The 5,000-nt window shown below is 51.6% G+C and overlaps 1 pseudogene across 1 annotated transcript in view; it reads right to left on the bottom strand.

Annotated features, from left to right (window-relative positions):
* Positions 1 to 5,000, bottom strand: part of LOC308174833 (proto-oncogene DBL-like) — a 30,979-nt pseudogene that overhangs the window by 23,525 nt on the left and 2,454 nt on the right. The window contains exons 2-3 of the transcript in view: positions 2,513 to 2,638; positions 1,550 to 1,666 (exon numbers count right to left, since the gene is read on the bottom strand). The product of the transcript in view is annotated as a proto-oncogene DBL-like (transcript). The remainder of the gene's footprint in view (positions 1 to 1,549; positions 1,667 to 2,512; positions 2,639 to 5,000) is intronic.

The following is a 5,000-nucleotide window of genomic DNA, read 5'->3' as shown; positions in this document are numbered from 1 at the left end:
TGTTCACTTTTTGGAAGTATGTTGACAGGTACTTGGGTGTCTTTGTGGTGTAGCGTATCTTGAAGACCAGGCCCAGTGCAAGCTGCTGCACTCTGTCAACTACTCGTAGCCAATCAAGGCTCAAAAAATGAGCAGCGGTTAGATGTGTCCTAGGGTTGAGGCCTAGCAGAAGCCTAACCAGTTTATTTTGGGCAGTCTGGAGTCTTGTTTTATGGGCCTTTGTGGTTCTATAGTACCATGATGTTACGGCATAGTCGAAGTGACATTGAATGAGAGCTCCTGATAGGGTCCTCAGTGTGTTTTTACTGACAAGTGAGGATATCCTGTACAATAATCTAGTTCTATGGTTAACTTTTTTGATTACTTTTGCTGCCATTTTGTCTCCGGAAAGATTTGCCTCTAAGATGGAGCCCAGGTATGTAATATCCTCTTTTCTTGTGATATTAATGTTACCCACTTTTATTTTAAAATTTTCAGCCTTTCTGAGTTTAGATGGGGATCCGTATAGGATGGTTTCAGTTTTACCTAGGTGTATTGATAGTTTATTGTCAGCTAGCCAGATGCAGATTCTACTCAGTTCAGTGCTTAGCGCTTTTTCCACCTGCAATATGTCCCTGTCAGAGACCAGCAGAGCCGAGTCATCCGCGAACAGGAACAAATTGCAATCACATGCTGATGACATGTCATTCACATATATTAGGAACAGTAAAGGTCCCAAAATGCTTCCTTGTGGAACGCCGCAGGTCACTGGGAGGGGGGGGGACAGTGTTCCGTTCACACTAACCACCTGTTCCCTCCCCTCTAAGTAGGATTGCATCCAGCTCACCGATGTTCTATCGAACCCAATTGCTTTCAGTTTATCTAACAATATGTGGTGATCTACTGTGTCGAAGGCCTTCTGGAGGTCCAGCATGACCATGCCGCAGTACTTGCCCGAGTCCACCTCATGGTTGATGTGGTCGTTCAAATAGAGAAGGCATGTGTCAGTGGAATGGGATGTTCTGAATCCTGATTGAAATTCATACATCAGCTTTTTTTCGGTAAGGTACCTATCGACCTGTTCATAAACTATTTTTTCCATAAGTTTCGAGATGGAATTAAGAATAGAAACAGGTCGGTAGTTGCCTGGGTCTAATTTGCTTCCTTTTTTATACAGTGGGGTTACCCTTGCTATTTTAAAGTCAAGGGGGACGTGTCCCTGTTTGATGGAGAGGTTTATTATGTGGGTGATGATTGGGGTAATGGAGGCAGCTGAGTCTTTTAGAAATCTGGCTGGAATATTGTCATGGCCCGTGGCCTTTTCTGAGTGTAGAGCGCCTAGCTTTTTAAACACCTCATCGTTTGACACCATGGAGAGTTTAAAATCATCATTGCGTACACCCAGTTTATTGTAGAACTCACGGATGTGCTCTACACCATAACGCCCTGAGTGGGGTGGTAGATTGTTAACTAATTTAGTGGCTATGGTTGTAAAGAAAGTGTAAAGAAAGTGTTAGATAGATAGATAGATAGATAGATAGGTAGGTAGATAGATAGATAGATAGTTTACCGTGCGGAGGACCACCCAGTCGCTATGGCAACACTCCAGGGTTCCTCCGAACTCGGAGGTCAGGTGGTTGTCGTCGATGTAGCGTAGCAGGTCGGTGACGGAGCTCAGCATGACCACCTGCAACAGCCCATAATACTGACACGCTGCCATGGCAACCAAGGGCAACAACACAACAGCACAACAACAACAACAACAACAACACAGTGAGAGTGTGGGGATTGTGGTGAGAGCCATGACCCATCTAACCCAGGTCTAACCCAGGTCTAACCCTGGTCTAACCCGGGTCTAACCCAGGTCTAACCCAGGTCTAACCCAGGTCTAACCCAGGCCTAACCCAGGTCTGGGCCAGGTCTAACCCAGGTCTAACCCAGGTCTAACCCAGGTCTAACTCAGGTCTAACCCAGGTCTAACCCTGGTCTAACTCAGGTCTAACCCTGGTCTAACTCAGGTCTAACCCAGGTCTAACCCAGGTCTAACCCAGGTCTAACCCAGGTATAACCCAGGTCTAACCCTGGTCTAACCCTGGTCTAACCCTGGTCCTAACCCTGGTCCTAACCCTGGTCTAACCCAGGTCTAACCCAGGTATAACCCAGGTCTAACCCAGGTCTAACTCAGGTCTAACCCAGGTCTAACCCAGGCCTAACCCAGGTCTAACCCAGGTATAACCCAGGTCTAACCCAGGTCTAACCCAGGTCTAACCCAGGTCTAACCCAGGTCTAACCCAGGCCTAACCCAGGTCTAACCCAGGTATAACCCAGGTCTAACCCAGGTCTAACCCAGGTCTAACTCAGGTCTAACCCAGGTCTAACCCTGGTCTAACTCAGGTATAACCCAGGTCTAACCCAGGTCTAACCCAGGTCTAACCCAGGTCTAACCCAGGTCTAACCCAGGCCTAACCCAGGTCTAACCCAGGTATAACCCAGGTCTAACCCAGGTCTAACCCAGGCCTAACCCAGGTCCTACCGGCATCTTGAGCAGGAAGTCCTCCTGGCTGAAGCGGAAGCCGAGGTCGGTGCCGGTGCCGGGGCTGTGCAGCGTGCTGCTGGGCTGCAGGACCAGGACCAGGTGCAGGTTCCCTGGAAAGGACGTCTGGAGAGAGGGAGGGGGGGGGGGGGGGGAGGGGGGGGGGGGAGGGAGGGAGGGAGGGGAGGGGGGGGGAGGGAGGGAGGGAGGGAGGGAGGGAGAGAAGCTTGGTTTCATCTACTTCTGGAAAATCAGTGGTTACCTCAAGGACAGGAGGACAGGAGGAGGACAGGAGGAGACAGGAGGAGGACAGGAGGACAGGAGGAGGACAGGAGGAGGACAGGAGGACAGGAGGAGGACAGGAGGACAGGAGGAGGACAGGAGGACAGGAGGACAGGAGGAGGACAGGAGGACAGGAGGAGGAGAGGAGGACAGGAGGACAGGAGGAGGAGAGGAGGACAGGAGGACAGGAGGAGGACAAGAGGAGGACAGGAGGACAGGAGGACAGGAGGAGGACAGGAGGACAGGAGGACAGGAGGACAGGAGGAAGGAGGAGGACAAGAGGAAGGAGGAGGACAGGAGGACAGGAGGAAGGAGGAGGACAGGAGGACAGGAGGAAGGAGGAGGACAGGAGGACAGGAGGAGGACAGGAGGACAGGAGGAGGACAAGAGGAGGACAGGAGGACAGGAGGAAGGAGAAGGACAGGAGGACAGGAGGAAGGAGGAGGACAGGAGGAAGGAGGAGGACAGGAGGAGGACAGGAGAACAGGAGGACAGGAGGAGGAGAGGAGGAGGACAGGAGGACAGGAGGAGGAGAGGAGGACAGGAGGAAGGAGGAGGACAGGAGGACAGGAGGACAGGAGGACAGGAGGAGGACAGGAGGACAGGAGGACAGGAGGACAGGAGGAGGAGAGGAGGAGGACAGGAGGAAGGAGGAGGACAAGAGGAGTACAGGAGGACATGAGGAGGACAGGAGGAGGACAGGAGGAGGACAAGAGGAGGACAGGAGGACAGGAGGAGGACAGGAGGAGGACAGGAGGACAGGAGGAGGACAGGAGGACAGGAGGACAGGAGGAGGACAGGAGGACAGGAGGAGGACAGGAGGAGGAGAGGAGGACAGGAGGAAGGAGGAGGACAGGAGGACAGGAGGAGGACAGGAGGAGGACAAGAGGACAGGAGGACAGGAGGAGGACAGGAGGACAGGAGGACATGAGGAGGACAGGAGGACAGGAGGAGGACAGGAGGACATGAGGAGGACAGGAGGACAGGAGGAGGACAGGAGGACAGGAGGACAGGGCCTGCCTGCAGGGCGTCTCAGTTCATTTCCAGGAGGGGAGACACAAGGGGGGACAACAGTTCAATAGGGGGGCCAGCCAAAAGTGACCCCCCAACAAATAAATGTTTGGGGTCAAAAATGAATGCCGCCACCCACCTCTCTCTCCAACATTTAGACTAGGCTTCAACTAGTGAGGCTACACAGTGTATTTATGTCTTCATAGTGTTTTGTTGGCTACATTAACTCTTTCACCCTGTAAGCCAGGCGCATAGACCCTTTCATGCACTACCAACATTAACATTCTGATTGACAGGTGCCCTTGTTTATGATATTCTCATCAACATATCTTATCTGCAATTAGTAAGCTCACCAACAGTCGCCTAAGTCAGATTAAGCGGGTGCAAAGTATTGTGCAAGAATAACACTATTTATAGTGCTGTCAATTTATAAATATTACAATATGTATTACTAATATTTTTTAATAATGATAATCAATTCGTGAACATTTTTCAGATCACCGACATATCTGCCGATATTGAGGTTTCTTCTTAATGAAGAATTCTTTAAATAATTGAAGAAGATATGCTTATTTGGTACATCTCAAAATACATCTCTAATGAAACACATATTATGCCCCCTGTCATTCACTGTCTGTCTGTCTGTCTGCCTGCCTGTCTGCTTGTCTGTCTGTCTGCCTGTCTGTCTGCCTGTCTGCCTGTCTGTCTGTCTGTCTGTCTGCCTGCCTGTCTGCCTGTCTGTCTGCCTGCCTGTCTGCCTGTCTGTCTGCCTGCCTGCCTGACTGTCTGTCTGTCTGCCTGCCTGACTGTCTGTCTGCCTGCCTGCCTGCCTGCCTGTCTGCCTGTCTGTCTGCCTGTCTGTCTGCTTGTCTGTCTGTCTGTCTGTCTGTCTGCCTGCCTGCCTGACTGTCTGCCTGTCTGTCTGTCTGCTTGTCTGTCTGCCTGTCTGCCTGCCTGTCTGCCTGCCTGCCTGCCTGCCTGTCTGCCTGCCTGTCTGTCTGTCTGCTTGTCTGTCTGTCTGTCTGCCTGCCTGACTGTCTGCCTGTCTGTCTGTCTGCTTGTCTGTCTGCCTGTCTGTCTGTCTGCCTGTCTGTCTGTCTGCCTGTCTGCCTGTCTGTCTGTCTGTCTGTCTGCCTGCCTGTCTGCCTGTCTGTCTGCCTGCCTGTCTGTCTGTCTGCCTGCCTGCCTGACTGTC

This window comes from Nansenia antarctica, assembly GCF_963989245.1.
Source record: "Nansenia antarctica genome assembly, chromosome: 20".
Lineage (NCBI taxonomy): Eukaryota > Metazoa > Chordata > Actinopteri > Argentiniformes > Microstomatidae > Nansenia > Nansenia antarctica.
Note: the sequence above shows the minus strand (reverse complement) of the source record. Positions and strands in the feature narration are given on the sequence as shown.